The sequence below is a fragment of the Saccopteryx bilineata genome, chromosome 4 (genome assembly GCF_036850765.1).
Source record: "Saccopteryx bilineata isolate mSacBil1 chromosome 4, mSacBil1_pri_phased_curated, whole genome shotgun sequence".
Classification (NCBI taxonomy): Eukaryota; Metazoa; Chordata; class Mammalia; order Chiroptera; family Emballonuridae; genus Saccopteryx; species Saccopteryx bilineata.
The window spans coordinates 254,525,143-254,543,748 of record NC_089493.1 but is presented as its reverse complement, the minus strand read 5'-3'; the positions used below and the strand labels follow the sequence as shown (position 1 = coordinate 254,543,748).

Genomic DNA, 18,606 nt, shown 5'->3' with positions numbered 1-18,606 from the left:
TGATGATCAGTGGCTAAGTGTGCCTATGTCTGCAGAACTCCGGGAATGAAAATGAATCATTTATTTCCATCTTGATATGACTGCTCTTCTCTGAGGCGCTATTCTCCCAGTTCATAGGCCTTGGAGTTCATTGGAATTCTATGGTTAAAACACAGCTCGGAGACCTCATTTATGAAAATTCCTTTAAACCTTTCACCACTTTGACAAATCCAGTCCAAGTTCACTGAGCCAATTCAAAAGTAGCTCTCAGCCGTTTTATAGGTTTTCAATTACACCAACACAGCACACCAGAGCCGTCATATTGGAAGAAGTGTATTATAGTTACAGAGAGGCACAAGTTCTTTCTTTTGAGAGACTCAAAAATGAAAGCAGCATTCCCAAAACTGGGGCCAACGGATGCAAAGCTTTGTCTGTTTTAACCATCCTTGACTTACTAAAGAAGAGAGCTACAAATTCCTTATACATGGCTAGTGTATAGTTATCTACTATATGATGTATGCTATGATTTTTTTAACTTTTTAGACTTTGCAAAAATATTGGCAGGCTACCTTACCCTTAAACCGTTCCAAACAGTTTTTGGAAGAATTGTTCAAAACATTTTCTAGACTTCATTCATCGTCCTCCTACATAGTGTGTGACAGCAGGATTTGCTTCTCTCTGTGTGCATTCTGAGAAACAAAAAAACCCAAGCAGGTCGATGAGCTTTCCAGGTTGAAACTGGTCATCACTGGTAAAATGGAGGTTAGGCCTAACTCCATTTTCTATTTCAATGCGCTCTTTAAGTGGGTCTGAAGTAACCATACTCTTTTCTGAGACAGGAATCCGTTCTAAAAATGTTTATATGACTTAACAGATCAAACACTCATATTTTCTTGCATTTTCAAACTTTGAATTTATATGAATATGTGGTCAGTATGGTTTTACTAACCACATATTCAATCTTTGAGCCCTGTTTGTATGAATTATTTTAAGTGACATTTATCATTAGGGGTGAAGTAGACAAGCGAGCCCCATGCACATTAGTTGGTTTGAAGCCTTTGCAGGATTTAAATGCTGTATGTGCAAAGGCAAATTTACTCAGGATATAAACCTCCCATTCTCGGGGGGGGGGGGGAGGGTGATGATCTGAAACCGCTGGAAATAGAGAAAGCATATCATGATGATTCCAAAGCTCCCTGCTGCAGACTATTCCTTCCTTGAGTTTTAACGTTCTAGATGCCAGTTGGCCTTTCGAGTACTCTCAACAGAAGGCTTGTTCAGTGGATGAGTTTCATTTTGGTCTTTTATCTGTCTTGTTGGTGGTGTTATCCTGTTCAGTAAAACCATTATGATTTCACCTACTAGACTGCAGATAAATTTCTCTAGTATTCAATATTAGGAGAGGTGAAACCCAAAGCTAAACAAGACCCACAGAGGTGCAGTACAATTCTAGGCTAGAATATTCTTTCTGACTGTAGAGGCCCCCACCCCATTCAGTCAGACTCAAATGCAGTTCGGTGGCACTGCAGAGCAGCAGAAGCAAAAAAAAATGTTTTTTTTATTTTATTTATTTATTCATTTTAGAGAGGAGAGGGAAAGGCAGAGAGACAGAGAGAGAGAGAGGAGAGACAGAGAGAGAGAAGGGGGGAGGGGCTGGAAGCATCAACTCCCATATGTGCCTTGACCAGGCAAGCCCAGGGTTTCGAACCGGCGACCTCAGCATTTCCAGGTCGACGCTTTATCCACTGTGCCACCACAGGTCAGGCTAAAAAAAAAAATGTTTTAATGTTTATTTTATTAATTTTAGAGGGAGAAGAAGGAAAAAAGAGAAAGAGATATAGGAACATTGATCTGTTCCTATATGTGCCCTGGCCAGGGATTGAACTGGCAACCTCTGAGCTTTGGGATGATGCTCCAATCTACTGAGCTATCCGGCCTGGGTGAGCATCAGGAATTTAAAGATGGGTGCCAGGGCTGGTGAGGTGAGCCCCCACAAACCACTCTCTTCAGAGGCTTGGGTTACCAATGAATCCTCCCTCATTTATTAATGTATTTCCATTGTTCTAAATGCCAAACGAGGGCCTAGTGAACACTGCACTCTACAGTGGAGACAGAAAGATGACAGATGCCTTCCCTACCCTCAGGAGCCAGGTTCAAGAGTACAGACAGCCACATACAGCACTCCTGCGCAAGCAACAGTGGAAGTGCAAGCTGGGAGCTGAGGAAGATGGGGTCCAGTGTCACTGGGTTCACCCCAGAGACTCGCAGGTCCTCCTCAGTGCCCAAGTCTGCAGTCCACCACTACGGGAGCCACTAAACTGGTGACTGGGCATCAAAATGTGGCTAGTCTGAGTTAAGAATAAATTAAGAATAAACTTGAAAGAGTTTGAAGAAAAAGAATGCAAAGAATCTGGCTAGTAATTTTTTATACTGATCACATGGGGAGATGCTAATATTTTTTATCTGTTGGGTTAAGTAAAATACATTATTAAAATTTCACCATTTCCTTTTGCTTTTCTTAATATATCTACTAGGAAATTAGAAACTACTTCGGTGGCTTACTTCCATGGGTCCTATTAGTCCTGTCAGCCAGTTCTGGTCTAAGCAGTCACAAGACCACACCTGGGGAGTAAACCTGGGAGGCAGCCTCAGGACAGGGGGGCAGGTGGGCAAGTGGGGAGAGTGACCAGAATGAAGAGCCGACACCCCGAGGGGCTGACCAGGGGCTGCGAAAGGGGAACAGAGACTGGCCGTGCGATTGCTTCCTGAAGAGCACTTGCCTGCTGGATTCATTTGCAACAGACAGACCACAACATAAAGGCCAAAAACAATGACAATAATCAAATTGCAAATAAATTAGAAGCAGCCTGCGGTTTACAAGAGTCCTGCTCTGCCTGGGACCAGACGGACTACTTAGCCCTGTCTTTACCCTACTTGCGGCTTGTCATTTGCAAAGGGGGGCACAAAGATGGACCGCTCTGCTGGTGTGTCCCCCTCACTCTGTCAGCTAAGTTTCCGGAAGCCTGAAGTACTCTAGGGAGGAAAGGGACAGAGAAGTAGATTCATTTGTCACTAGAATTCTGAAGCTGTGAAAGAGCAGAAACTAGTACAAAACAAATTCTTTACATTTCCTTTTTCGTAAAACTTATCGCACTTTAAGTTATGATTTAGTCCCCTAGATCAGTGGTCCCCAACCTTTTTTGGGCCACTGACCGGTTTATTGTCAAAAAAATATTTTCACGGACAGGCCTTTAGGGTGGGACGGATAAATGTATCACCTGACCAAGACAAGCGTCAAGAGTGAGTCTTAGACGGATGTAACAGAGGGAATCTGGTCATTTTTTAAAAATGAAGCATCGTTCAGACTTAAATATAAATAAAACGGAAATAATGTAAGTTATTTATTCTTTCTCTGCAGACCGGTACCAAATGGCCCACGGACCGGTACCGGTCTGCGGCCCGGGGGTTTGGGGACCACTGCCCTAGATGGAAGTGGCACGTGTCCAGGAACCAAACCTGTGTGCTCACTGCTGTGGCCGCAGGTCCTAGGGCGGAGCCCACAACACAGCAGATCCAAATAAACGTCTAGGGACAGGTTCAAATGGAGACTTTGCAGTCATTATTGTTGTTGGAAATCTATTTGTTGAGTTAGTTCCAGATGTGTAGACTGCTCTTAGGAATGAGCTAGGCTTCACCTAGGAATGGTCAAGCAGTAGTACAGGATTGCTCTCATGGCGTTATCTGCATGTGAAGAGTTGTGACAGGGGAAGGAAGACAGTGGTCTGAAGACCTTCCAGAGAGTTCTTCTGGCAGAGGCAGTGCCTTGACAGACTTTACACAAGGAATCTGAGGGCTGAGAGAAGTCAGGACTAACAGTGGCTCAGAACTTCACCGGCATCGGTCTCACACCTGGCCTGGTAAGGTGAACGCGCATGAAGGCAGCGTGAGGCAGCGGAGATACAGGTCTGGGTTCTGGGTTTAATCCCACTCTCACCACTTGGCAGCTGGGAGACTGAGTCCTCCTCTGAACCTCCTTCTCCACAGCTTACACAGGGCTCATATGCATATCTTAAAGGATTGGTTAGCTATAATGCACTTTCCAAAAAGGACTGGCGAATGGGAAACACTCAGTAAATGGTTACATGTGATACATGGTTGATACCCAACAATGGCTCTATTTCTTTGGGGTTGTAGTTTTCTTAGTTGATTTTTTTGTTTGTTTGTTTGTTTGTGACAGAGAGAGGAACAGACAGATAGGAAGAGAGGAAGGAAGAGAGATGAGAAGCATCAATTCTTTGTTGTAGCTCCTTAGTTGTTCATTGATTGCTTTCTCGTATGCACCTTGAACAGGGGGCAACAGCAGACAGAGTGACCCCTTGCTCAAGCCAGTGAGCTTTGGACTCAAGCCAGCAACCTTGGGCTTCTAGCCAGCGACCTTTTGGGCTCAAGCCAGCAACCATGGGGTCATGTCCATGATCCCACGCTCAAGCCAGCGACCCCATGCTTAAGCTGGTGAGCCCATGCTCAAGCCAGCAACCTCAGGGTTTTGAACCTGGTTCCTTTGCATCCCAGTCCAATGCTCTATCTACTGTGCCACCACCTGGTCAGGCTTGGCTTGTAGTTTTTAAACAAGGTTTTTAACCTGGAGTCTATGGAGCCCCAGGAAATCCACAGATGGGCTTCCACAGATCCTGGAAATACCCTGAACTCATACAAAGTGGAATGTGTGTGTGTGTGTGTGTACCTTTTTTTCCTCGAAGGAATAAATCCATAGTTTTCACCAGAACCTCAAATAGCTCTCAGACTGAAAACAGGTTCTAAATCACTGAGTTTTTGTGCCTTCCAAAGTGCTGAGTTCACTTTATGTATCTATAGAATAACTTTCTAAGTCACCTCAGAGCTAAACCTTTCCTGTGCCTATTTAAGAAGCCTACAATTAAAACACCACAACACAACCTCGTCAGAGGACTTACTATCTGGCAATAGCAGAATCAAAGATATATGACAGAAATTTCTGAAGCAGAAATTTATCTTAATATCAACAATAGTACTGCAGCTCTGACCTCTTTAAATGCATCTTTTTCTAGTCTTTTTGACATAATTGATGGCCAAGGGAGGCAGATGGAATGTTTTATTCTTGGGAGGTGGTCACTTCATTTTAGGCCAAAAAAAAAAAAAAAAAAAAAAACAACCACACACACATAACAAATGAACTGCAGGAGCCCAGCTGAAGATTGGTTCTGCTCCTCATCAACCCAGATGAGTGTCTAGTGGCTCAACAATCTCTGGCAAGAGGAGCCTTGGCAGCTAGAGAGCTACTTCAACTCTTTAAATCATAGTCTCCTCATAGGGGGGGAAGCAATGACAGTGATAATACTTCTTTCCTGGGGCTGCCGTGAAAATTAAATAAGAAAATAATTGGAAGGTGTCTGCTAAGCACCCAACACAGTGTAAATACTAACTACTAAATATCTTTTTTTATAGTATTAAAAATTCCTCCTCATCTGATTTATGAATCATAGATTCTATCCTCAAGATTGATTCTGGGCCATTAATACATTTCAGTTTCTTTCCTAAGGTATCTCTTAGTGACCAAGCAGGAAGACAGCACACGCTGCTGTGAAAACTGTTGAAAGAGCATCTGAGCAGCTATTCAAAGAGAACCTATCACCATGTCCAACACTGAGATGCAAATGTGAGAATCAAGTGAAAAAAAATAGACTACACCTCAAAAAAAATCACCTTAAAAGCCTAAAGAGGAATGATTCAGTACACATTTTTCCCCTCATTTAAACATCACTGGGCATATGTGATGTGACAGGCACCAGGACACACAAAGAAGAGGGAACAGAGCAGCAGGAGAGACAGACAAGCAGAGCCCCCACTGCACCACAGGGTCAAGTCCGATGCAGGGGCTGGGTAGGAGCGGGTGTTCAACAAAGGCTTCTTGAAAAAAGCAACACTTGGGCTGAGTTAGGAAGGAGTAGGTGTTCACTAGGTCATAAAATGAGAAACAATATTCCACAGAGACCAAAGCACATGTAAAAGTCATGAAAACGAGGAGGAAATGGAGCATTTGGTAATCCTGATGTTATACAGGTCAGCACAGCTTCCGGATAATGTGGGCAGCCAGGAGAAGCCTTTATGGAACATCTTCCCTCCTCTCCATCTACTGAGTCCAGAGGAGGCAGCGCACATATCATGGGGACGCTCAGAATTCACGGGCAGAAGCTTGGACTTTCCCCCAGGGCTTTGAGGTTTTGAATGGTTCTATCTGTGAGGTCCTCTCTAGTTGTATCTATAAGGTTCTGAATGGAACCTTTATTAGCACATACAGTTACAAGTTTCTTCTTATGATGAGAGACTTTGTAAGATCTACTTTCTCTGCAACTTTCAAATATGCAACACAGTATTATTAACTATAACTGCGTGAGGTACATCATCACATCCTCATGACTTGTTTATTCCTAAATGGACGTTTGTACCTTTTGACCATGGATTCATGATTCAATCTGATCTATCTGTTCTTTGGAAAGAGCACTCAGACAGGGGTGAGGAGGGTGGCCTGGAAGCAGAGAGACTGGAGGCAGCATCTTAGAGATGACTAGTAACGAGTGAAACAGGGAGGGTCTGAACTGAAGGAGAACACAAGTAAGACTGACAGATGCAGCAGAAGGCCCCAACCAATCAACAGATTGAGGAGGTGGAGGAGGAAAGGGAGGAGGTGTGCACAGCGCATTCCCAGGGTCAGGGCCTGGTGGCCTAGTGAGAGGACGATAGCGCCTCCAGGGAAAACAGAGGGAACAGCAGGTATCTGCTATGTCTCCTTGCGCAGCATCCACTCTCTCTTTTCAATATTTCCTTTTTAAAAAACCCCCTCTCCCTGCACTCAGGTCACTTGGATTAGGAGGGCTGTTGACCACACTCCTGTGTATCTCCTCCACCTCCCACCCACTCCTCACACAGACCGCCTTCCCATTCCCAAAGGCTCCAAACCTCTGGACTGATTCAGGCATGGGCACGGGATCTAATTAAAGTTAATCCTGAATTATTACCTTTTCCTGCCAGGTTTAAGCCTGAAGCTGCCTCTCACCATTTTACCACCAAGAAGATGAGAGGAAAATCAGAAGTGGGTCCTTCCTGAGCTTTTCAGATGCAGGGAGGGGCCAGGATGCGGCCCTTCCTACTGGAGCAAGTACAAACTGGGTTTCTGTGACTTGTTGCCAAGAGTCCCGGCGAGTACGAAAAGTAAAGACAACTGTGTTTCAAAAAAGGAGAAGACTACTTTTTTGAGTGGTGCATTATAAAAACCTACATTCCTATGATAAGAGAGAGTACCTTAAAACATTTCAATCTACACAAGGCATTTAGGGATTTCAGAGCCAAGTCTACCGTGAATAATGAAAAGCCAAGCCAGACTGCTTTAGAAGAGGTTTCTGCACCAACAATGGCACATTCACTCATTAAGTTAACATTTGTTGAATATCTTCAGGGTTCTTAAACTTGTACAATAGAAATTCTAAAACTCTATGCGTGGGTTTGAGCTGGTCCATCTAAGGCCCTTCCATAAAAAGCAGCTGTGCGTGCTGTTCAGATTAATTGTACTATGTTAGAGAGGCCAGGTGTTTCTGTCTGGCCCAACAGCTGTACTTGGTGTTAAGGACACCACCTGAATTTGAGGCTGGCTACCTATAAAGCAAGGCTGGTGAAGCAGCACCTCAACCGAGCCTTAGGTAAAAAAAACAAAAAACAGGACATGTTTTGAATTTCTCTCCCCTCTAATAAAATATCTACTGACATTTATGGAGGAGCTCAGATGACACACTGTGCGGGGCCTTCTTTCTTTACTCTCCCTCCATGCGAAACACCTACCATTACCATAGACAGGCTTAAGTTTGATTAAAGCACTCAGGCCTCTATATAGATATGCTTAATTAGTCCACCTTCCCTTTCTGCTTCCCAGTGGCTAGGCCCAAATAAATCTTCAAGTGTCCATCTCTGGTGGGCCTTTGTTGGTTTTGCCACCGTGTGTCCATTCCCACTTCTGACAACAGTGCTCTCGTGTCCTTTGCGGAAGCACTTCTCCCGATTGTGTTCTGTCTTGGTGGGGCTGTCAATCAATGCTTCTGGCTCTGCACTGTGCCTGCCACTCAAACTACCAAAAAGTGGTGTTTTCTCTGGTGTGCTAAGTCCAAGGGCAGAGCACGCCACCAAGGGCAGACGTCCAGCAGGGCCGCAGGAAAAAGAACATCAGTTCCTACTCCCCAGCTGCCCAGAGTGACCAGAGTAGTTCTGTTTCCATCCTGGGAGTGGTTATTTTGACTTCTTTTGATACTTTAGGATATCCTCCATGTGGCATTCTATCTTCCGTTGCTTTACAACTAGAGGAATTTAGCTATATATAACCCACTGTGATTTAAACACTAAGCAATAGCTAAAATACATAGCATATGCTACAGCTTATGAAGCACTTTCACAATCAATTTATCTCTTTTAATCAACCTTTCTGGAACTGAATTCTTATCCTCCCCCAAAATAAATCACTTACTGATTTCTCTATTTCTCACAATGGCACAATCATTCTTCCAGTTATTTAAACTTTTTTAGATCTTAGAATGCTTTTGACTCTAGGCTTTCACCACCCTATAATCAGTCACCTCACCCTAAATATGGGATCTACTTGGTCAAACCCCTCCCTCCCATCCCCCCTGCCTCCAACTTTGTCAGAGCCTTTCTCACCTCCCAACAGTGGCCTGCTGACTCTGCCACCAGTGTCCTGTCTCCAAATCGTCCTGGTGCCACCAGCAGAGGGACATGGCTAAAATTTTATTATCACTGTGTCACTCCTCTTCTACCCAGTTTACACAACAAAGATTCCAGGACATTCCCTAACCTCAATTCTGGGCTGTCTACAAGCAGGCTCCACCCAGTTAGCCCATCTCACAGGACACTATTCCTCAGCAGAAAACATTTTCTAGAACAAGCATTCTTAAACATGTTGTAGATTGGGAGAAAAAAAAGGCTACAATTTTCTGCTGCTCCTTCTCATCATAAGTGGGGTCTTTGGACGCCCCTTGAATCTGGGGTGACCTTATGACTTGATTTGGTCAATGCAACCAACAATGGCACATTCACAGTAGCAAATGTAATATAGAGGCTTAAAAATCACTTTTGAATTGGGGTTTGTTCTGATGGTGCTCTGACTGCTATGTAAAAAAGCCCAGGCTAGTAGGCTAGAGAATGGGAGGCACATGTCCCAGTCACCTGTTAACCTGGCCAACACCAAGGAACTGCCAGACATAAGTGAGGCCATCCTAGATCATCCTGCCACCAGCATAGCTGACCAAAGATGCCTGAGGAAATATAACCAAGACCAGTAGAAAAAATACCTAGCTCAAGCCAGCCTACACTGCTGACTACAGAATCGTGGCCTATAGTAGTAATTTTAAGCAACAACTTTTGGGGTGATTTGTTATATAGCACAGGATGACTGACAAAACATCTAGGTTGATTTGGTCACTTTCTCTCACTCAGCCACAAGAAATAATGACATAGTGACATTTACAACAACATGATGGACCTTGAGAACATTATACTAAAGTAAATCAGAAAAAGCTAAGAACTGTTAGGATTTCACACATAGGTGGGATATAAAACTGAGACTCGGGGACATAGATAAAAGTGAAGTGGTTACAGGGTGGGGGAGATGTGAGGGGGTGGATGTGGGGGACAGGGTGGGGAAAGGATGTGAAGAGGGACAAATATAAGATGATAGAAAATGATCTGACTTTGGGTGATGGGTATACAACATAATCAACAGTTCAAATGCTATAGAAATGTTTACCTGAAACCTATGTACTCTTATTGATCAATGTCACCCTGTTAAAGTTAATTTTCTAAATAAGATTTTAAAAATGAAAAAATAACTTGTCACTGACAATAAAAAAAAAAAGGAATTCCTTTCAACTACTATTTAGCGTCTTGGGCACTCAATCATAAGATATATTTTTGCATGTTTTGTAGCATTATTTAATCTTTTAGGTGTCTTATTCTCCCCCTTGTAAGTTCCTTGTGAGGAGACTGTGCATTTTATATATTTATATCTCACCTATGTGCAAACTGAACACACAATAACTATTTAGAAATAAACTTATACTTTTTCAGGGCTCAGTCATCAATCCTATCAATTAACATTCTTCATTTCAATGCATATTATGACCATTAATTTTAAAAGCTTAAGAAAAGATTTGATAAGATGCAAGCCATAACATATAAAATCTATCTAAGCTATAAAGTGCAAAATCATGCACAGCATATGTATTAGGAACCATTTTATTGATTCATTATCAGACAATTACTTCTTGCAAACACATCAATAAAAGGGGGCACAAAGAAACAAGTTTATAAGTGTAAAAGTTTCACAGCAGCAACTGTTTGATTTTCACCAGGACATTATTTTTCTCCCAAGACACATATTTCTCCTCTGTGGTTCGCAACCCTAATCTGACAGACTGCCAAAACACAAGGCTTCCATTCTAAGAATGTCACTGCCTTTCTCTTTGCTGTTCAATTAGATTTTGCATTGAACAGAGAAATTCCCTCGTGTTTCTTATAATGGTGCACCTGCTCCTTGGGAGATTTCCTCTTTTGACAAGATCATGCCTTAAATCTGGCAAGAAAAAAAATAGCTCCAGGCTTTCTCTGATAATATCAAAGACACTTGTTTGTATTAGATGTTTGTGTGGGTTTCCCTCCCTTTAAGAGCAGCAAAGCACTACTATGATTCCTTCCAAAACGACAGCACGTACAAAGTTTCTTGGCCTCTGTTCTGCATTTCCATTGTACACCTGCACCAGAGCAGCTGCCTGGAGTTGTTAAGCTGTGACACAGTAGACAGAAATTCATTTACTCTAATCACTACTCTTTGGACGTCAACACATGGTAAATATCAAAACAAATGCGTCATCATTTCAAATCCACTATCTTGTAACCTTTTGTCATGAAATGCTTGCTATGGAGAAAATAAAATTTATATTCAAAAGTATCTCTAGCCTAACCTGTGGTGGTACAGTGGATAAAGCATTGACCTGGAATGCTGAGGTCACTGGTTCGAAACCCTGGATTTGCCCAGTCAAGGCACATATGGGAGTTGATGATGCTTCCTGCTCCTCCCCCTACCCTTCTCTCCTCTCTCTCTCACTCTTTCTCTCTCTCTCTCCTCCCACCTCTCTAAAATAAATAAATGATTAAAAAATTATATCTCTAACTGAGATATCCAAAGACTCTTAAGAGAAACACAATCTTTTTCTTTTTTATTCTAGATCTTGGAATTCTTACATGTTTGGTTATGTGTAATCTTCAGTTAATATCGCCTCCTGGAGAGACTTCTATGACTGCTACCAAAATGTCACATCTTTTTCAAATACTTTTGAGGACACCTCTAAGGTATCTCCCTGCACTCTAACCACGGTGCATGTCATTTACTATTGAGATGCATCAGAAATAGCCAATAGGCATTCTCTCCCATATGTGAACATACTAGCATACTGTTTTTCTACACCTTGTTCTCTCTGCCTTTTAAAATTTCAATATTTACAGGCCCTGGCTGGTTGGCTCAGCGGTAGAGCATCGGCCTGGTGTGAGGGGTACCCGGGTTCGATTCCTGGCCAGGGCACATAGGAGAGGCACCCATTTGCTTCTCCAACTCCCCCCTCCTTCCTCTCTGTCTCTCTCTTCCCCTCCCGTAGCCAAGGCTCCATTGGAGCAAAGATGGCCCGGGCGCTGGGGATGGCTTCTTGGCCTCTGCCCCAGGCGCTAGAGTGGCTCTGGTCACTGCAGAGCGACCCCCCGGAGGGGCAGAGCTTCGCCCCTGGTGGGCATGCTGGGTGGATCCCAGTCGGGGCATGCAGGAGTCTGTCTGACTGTCTCTCCCCGTTTCCAGCTTCAGAAAAAATACAAAATAAAATAAAATAAAATAAAATTTCAATATTTACAAATGAAATACAGATTTCAACTGATTCCCAACTGGGATGTCTGGTTCACAATGAGAGAAATAGGTTTTTGCCTTCCTGCAGATCCAGCAAGTGATGTTTGGAAATTATGTGTTTCGAGTGACACCTTGGAGAATTGATAGACTCTGCACACATGTAGTCCTCATAAACCTCCCCAGACAGCCCTTATTTCATTTTGCAAACTGCACCCTGGCCAGGCTCCACAGCACATAGTGTGTGGTGAGACTGTCCTGCAGTGATTCTTCCTTCCTTGGGGCTCTTTGATGGACACCTGTCAATAACAGCCAAGAGGAGTGGGGCCCAGCCACCAGCAAGTGAAAAATGGACACGGACAGTAAGCTCCCTTCATTAACTTTCCCAAGGAATGCTGTGTTCCCACAGGAAAAAACAACACATTTCCTCTCTCCTAGCGGTCCATTGAAAATGAGCAACAATGCTGTTGCCTTTTTGTTTCCTAAAGACTTTCTTCTCTGCAAGCAGTAGCGTGTTCCTCAAAGAATGCTAGAATTTCCTGTGGAAACTATATGGCTGCCAGTAATGGCTCATAATTTTCCCTCTTTTCTTTTCATAAAAATGAAATAAACAAAATATGGCATCTGTCAATAGCCAAAATCCCAGTTCACCTCACTTACCACCTGCAGATGCAAGTCATCACCAGCAAAGGCCAAGAGAGAAACGTGCCCGGCTGTAATGGACACGGACCGGCTGGGGACGCAGCACTGCCGCGTAGGGAGGTGGACGGAGCCGGGCTGGACGGGGCAGACCGGACCCGAGATACTGATGAGCGAGGGGCTAGCCCTGGCCGGCAGCAACCCAGGTGTCCGTCTTTGGCGTCTATTACTATAGTAGGTTCTGTTATTATTACTATTACTTCACCCTTCGTTATCTCAGCTCTCAGGAGCCGCAGCACTGCCCATCCCTGCCTCCCTTACGGTCCGAGGTGGCAGCAAGAATAATGAGCACAGGAAACGGGCAAATGAAAAGAACAATCCTTTGGAAACCGAGGCTGGGGCTATTTCCCCCTTCTCCCGTGTAAAGCAGGCACCGCCGCTGTTACTATAGAGACCTTCCCCCCAAACCCTTTCTGCAGAGTCGCCGCCGCTACCCGAGCAGCCGGGACTCGAGGCACAAAGGGGGCCTGTGGGTTGGGGGAGCAGGGGCGACACCCTCCGGAGTCGCCCGCTGCAAACTTGGAAAGGCTCGGCCGCCCGCGCCGCCGCCCCCGCCTCCCTGCGGCGCCCGCCCTGAACCTGGACTCACCCGGGGCACCCGGCGCGCCGGCGGCTCCCGTGCGCTGACCGACTTACGGACCGACAAACGGACGGCGGCGGCGGGAGCAGCAAGAGCCGCAGCCGGAGCAGGCGGGCGGTGGAGGCGCTGCCGCGGCCCCGCTACGTCACAATGCGGCCGGCCGCCGGCGCCGCTCCCCCGGCCCCCCAAAGGGCGCGCGCGGGCGGGGGCAGCCCCGGGGCGGCCGGGCTCCGGGCCGGCGCGGAGGACGCTGAGCGCACGGCCGGGGACGGGGGCGCGGCCGCCACTGCCCAGCCTGCGGGAGCCGCCGCACCCTCCGTCCGCCGCGCGCCCGGACCGGCGAGCCCCGCTCGGCCTGGCTGACAGCGCCCCTCCCGCCCTGCGCGCGGCGCCCCCGGCCCGGCCCACGCCCCTCCCTCGCCGCTGCCTTACCGCGACCCCCAGCCAGCCCGCCCGCCAGCGCCTGGCCGCGAACCTGCTCTTTCTTCTTCACCTCCGCGCGTTTACCTCTGCTGCCTTTGCTGCTCGGCAGCTGGGTTTCCCCTCCCTCCTACTTTTACCGCTTCCCTCACTCTCCTCCGCCCCCACCCTGCCCACTTCGCGGCCTCTCCCCCTGGAAATGAAATCGCCCCTCGCGGTGATCCGTGCGCCAACCGCTGCCACCTCATTGGTCCCCAGACCATTCCTGGGTTCCAGCCGAAACAGGGCAAGGAGGGAAACGGAGCGTGGGCACGGTCCTGGGAAACTGCTGTGCTTCAAAGCTCCTGGCAGAGCATTTTGGGTTGGCACGGAGTCTTCAGCCCCCAATCCTGTCACCTACCCTCCCGCCCGCCCCGCTCGCCCCATTCGCCCCGCTCGCCCACCTCCGAGGACTTTGCCAAGGAGTGAAGGGCAAGAGGGTTCTTCTGCCTGAAAGGTTTTATGCTCGTGTGTGTGGTGAGCGGAGAAGACTTTGGTCTGAAATAATGGCTTTCTAATTCAGCAACGCTTATAACACCACTTTATTAACTTTACTTTTAGCGTCTTTCTTAATTAGGGCGGGGAGGAGGGGCGCACTGGATGAGGCGAGGGCAAGCCAAGAGTGACGACTGTCTCCTTCTTTATTTCCGAAATGAGTTTAGGGAAAGTGGAAGCATTTATGGTTACATTGGCTCACGACCATTCGCTTTTGCCCTTTGGAAAGCTTTAAATGGTTTGAAGAAATCTCTTTCCCAGGAGAGATGACTCGGGGAAGTTCACTCAGCAAAGCCAGTGAGGGCGACACCGTTGTTCCAGGATGTGGCTGCTTGCCTGATGCTGACCCAGAGAAAAGTGTGAGGAAGCAAGTTTTGGTCCTTCTGTTTAGGAGCATCCTCCTTTCCTTGACGATTCCAGAAGACAAGAGGGGCGCTACGACTCTCGGAAACTCAGCTCTATCTGGTTTAGTGGAAATAATGGGAATGTGTAGCATGTGTGAGCCTGTCATTGAAAACATGTTACCGATAAAAAAGAAAGGACCTGGTGATTTAAAATCTGGGGTTCCTGGGATGAGTAGTGTAATATTGCACGCAGTGCCTCTGGAGTTTTTCAGGAAAGAGGAGGCGGGGGGGGGGGGGTTACGGGGGGAGTCCTTGCCCTGGACCTATTTGGACGAGACAATCACGAGCCATAGTTAACCTCTAGTCACTGAAATGAGGACTGCCTGGATGGCCAGCAGAAGACATGCTTTTAATTCCACATGAATTTAATTCCATTTCCTACTGAGACACTGAATTTCTCTTTCTGCTTTTTGACATAAATAGCCAAAAGCATGTTCTGCAGTGTTGTAATTTGTTTACTGTAATTTATCATATATAAGATTTTAAGTACGTACATGGAATGTGGCTTCACAATTTTAAAAATACACATTATCCTTCAGTAGAAAATATAAAATCAAATGACATCATATGGCACTAAAAATACTTGAAAATATTGGCTTTAATTTGTGCACATCTGGTTAAAATAATTTTTTTTTCCCAGTATAAACTTTGAGAAAAGCACATCTTGCTTCCATCCAATAGATACGGATAGAATTGGTGTCGCCCTTGGCATGTTGTATAGGCAACATACTTTCATTGTCATCCTCTTAAATATTTTGACAGCCTGCTTTTTAAAAATCAAATATTAATTTATTGAGAGCAACCTATTGAAGAAAATTATAAATGAGTATCTCCTTCCAACTGCACTAAACATCTGCAAGCTCTAACAATGAGCCAGGTGTTAACTTTATTTAAATTGTTCAACAAGAAGAGACCCAATTATATTGCATATACAGAAAAAGGGTGATCCCTGGAAAGAAAGTTTTGTTTCTGTATAGCCAAAGGAATAAAATGTCATAGAGTTAGAGCAATCTCTGAGATGTCATTTCAGATATTTTCCCTTTTTTCATATAGATCTTTTGTTATGGTTTATTCTGTTTCTGACATGTTTTTGATTACATATTTATCATTGTTTCCATGATTATTTTTACACTATGATTTACATGCTTATATTAACTCTCTTTTTTTTTACATTTTTTTATTAACCTTTTTTAGCGAGAGGAGACAGAGAGAGAGAAAGAGACAGAGAGAGGAAAGAGATAGAACAGAGGGAGGAGCTGGAAGCATCAACTCCCATATGTGCCTTGACCAGGAAAGCCCGGGGTTTTGAACCGGCAACCTCAGCATCCCAGGTCAACACTTTTACCCACTGTGCACCACAGGTCAGGCCTATATTAACTCTCTTACACAGGTTGAGAATTTGCTTTTGCTTGGACTGTTGGTTGGTTTGCTTCTCTTATGTCAAATCATAATCTTGCCAAATCATAAGCCACAAATTGGTACAACCAAAGTGTGGAAGTAGTAAAAGACTTGGGTTGAAACAGAGATGCTAGATTTTAGATTGGATGGGCCTGACCTGTGGTGGTGCAGTGGATAAAGCGTCGATCTGGAATGCTGAGGTCGGCGGTTCAAAACCCTGGGCTTGCCTGGTCAAGGCACATATGGGAGTTGATGCTTCCTGCTCCTCCCCCTCTTCTCTCTCTATCTCTCCCTCTCTCTTTCCCCTCTCTCTCTAGTAAAAATGAATAAATCAAATCTAAAAAAGTAAATAAATAGATTTTAGATTGGATGGAATGAAAGTCAGCCTTCTGGCTTTTTATCAAGCCAAAAAAACTATTCAGTGGTTTCTTACTACCAACTAGGCTCTGATAATCAGTTTTCTAATCAAGCAACTGCCTCTATAGCCTTGTTAGTAACAATGAAATGATTTAGCAACCGCAGCTGCTAGACCATTTGCCCCCTTTTAGAATACCTCCTGCTCATGCCTGCCGCAACAGGAGTGTGCACTGCTCAGAGTACTTAGGGTATTTCTGATTCATGTCCATTTCCTATCCCCTACTATTCAATTGTCAGTTCCCATCAAGGTGCCAAGAGAGGTCATAGTACTTATATTTAGATTTTCAACACTGAGCACATTTTTAAACTCAAGAGTTAGCTACTGAAAATAATTACCACATCAGTGCATTTCACTGTATATCATCTGCCAAACAGCTGCCATGTAATTGTTCATTCAATTATTACAATTAAACATCTGCCTCTATCCTTTTACCCAGTTTCCACAATATATCTTGTGCACAAAAATTGGGTAAACCTGCTATAACATTGCTAGTGATCAAGTTAGATTTTTTTTTCTATTCTTTAAGTGTAGATTTTGCTTAATAAAATATCTCAATATTAAAGGCAAAGATTATTTATTCTCATTGAGGTTCTTTCTGATTTCTGGTTGGGAATGATATATATGTTCTCTTGGGCCTGACTATTCTTTTATTCTGGAGTCATTTGTTTGTGCAAATGTATGTAAGTAATTGTGTTTGTTTATTTTTTAAATCAAGAATCAGATCATACTTCTTAAGTAAATGTGATTGTATCAGTCAGGATAGGTTAGATTATGCTGTGGTAACAACCCCAAATTTCCAAGGAGTAATAAAAATTTCTCACTCTCATTAGATAACAATCCCAGATCACCTGCAACTCTGTTTCATGTCTTTTTAACATTCCAGCCCAATGGAACAGCCACTGTAAAGCCAGTAGTCACGGCCTCCGTCACAGCCACCTGGCCCGTGCAGGTTCGCATTTGATTTGGACAAACGGATATGAAACTGCAGAGCCAAGAACTGGTGGGCCATTAGCTTTAATCCTAGCTTGCACCTGGCGGGCAAGTAAAAACACACAGTGGGAAAACACTTCCCTTTCCATTCAAGGATCCTAAAGCCACTGACTTTCTCCATCCTTTCCTAGAATCAAAGGCTTCACCAGCCTTATTCACCTCTGTTGCCCATCTCCTTCTCTCTGCACACCTCCATATTGCTCCCTGCCTCCTCTCCAACCATGTGGCCTCCCTCCTGCAACAACATAGTCTCCTCTTCTCTGACAAAATGACCTCCTAGCTCCTTCTTTTAAACCTTTCATCGTGAAAACCCTACTCTAGCACATATTAGCATAACCAAGCTCCTTTCCGAGCAGGAAGGTAATCAGCCGCCCCACGTGGGCAGCGCCATTTTTAACAATAAAAGTGAGCAAAACCAAGCAACACAAATTTTACAAACTTATTTGCCCACAGCCACTAATAGCAATATTATTATTCATTCCAGTGAGGGAAAGAGATCTCTGGAGGATCTTATACCAGGAACTAAAAGCTCCAGCTCAGTAGTTACACATGTCACTTCTTCTCTCAACTCATTAGCCAGAACTGGTCATGTGGCTCCACCAATCACAAGATGACAAGGGTGTGCATCTTATGATATAGCCAGAATCTTTGGTAAATTATAGGCTGAGGAAGTATGAGCATATTACATGTCATTGGAGATCTTATATGTCAGAGAAAAAAATTGAGCATTTTACATAAAAGCCATAGAGCTTAAGCATGGAAAGAGATGCTGAAAAGTATAAATTCCATAACAGTTTTACTTTTTTTTTTTCTGAAGCTGGAAACGGGGAGAGACAGACAGACTCCCGCATGCACCCAACCAGGATCCACCCGGCACGCCCACCAGGGGGCGACGCTCTGCCCACCAGGGGGCGATGCTCTGCCCCTCCGGGGCATCACTCTGCCATGACCAGAGCCACTCTAGCACCTGGGGCAGAGGCCAAGGAGCCATCCCCAGCGCCCGGGCCATCTTTGCTCCATTGGAGCCTTGGCTGCAGGAGGGGAAGAGAGAGACAGAGAGGAAGGAGGGGGGAGGGGCGGAGAAGCAAATGGGCGCTTCTCCTATGTGCCCTGGCCAGGAATCGAACCCGGGTCCCCCACATGCCAGGCCGATGCTCTACCGCTGAGCTAACCGGCCAGGGCCAGTTTTACATTTTGAAAG

General features: G+C 45.0%; 1 protein-coding gene across 3 annotated transcripts in view; it reads right to left on the bottom strand.

Moving 5' to 3' along the window:
• SNCAIP (synuclein alpha interacting protein) overlaps positions 1-13,843 on the bottom strand; it is a 166,038-nt gene extending 152,195 nt beyond the window's left edge. For 2 of the 3 annotated variants that reach the window (XM_066274182.1, XM_066274186.1), the window contains exon 1: positions 13,251-13,376. The gene's annotated coding sequence lies outside the window, so the exon portion shown is untranslated. Of the gene's footprint in view, positions 1-13,250; positions 13,377-13,716 lie in introns of those variants that run through there. The other variant, XM_066274184.1, reaches the window with a different exon arrangement.
• Between the last annotated feature and the right edge of the window lie 4,763 nt (positions 13,844-18,606).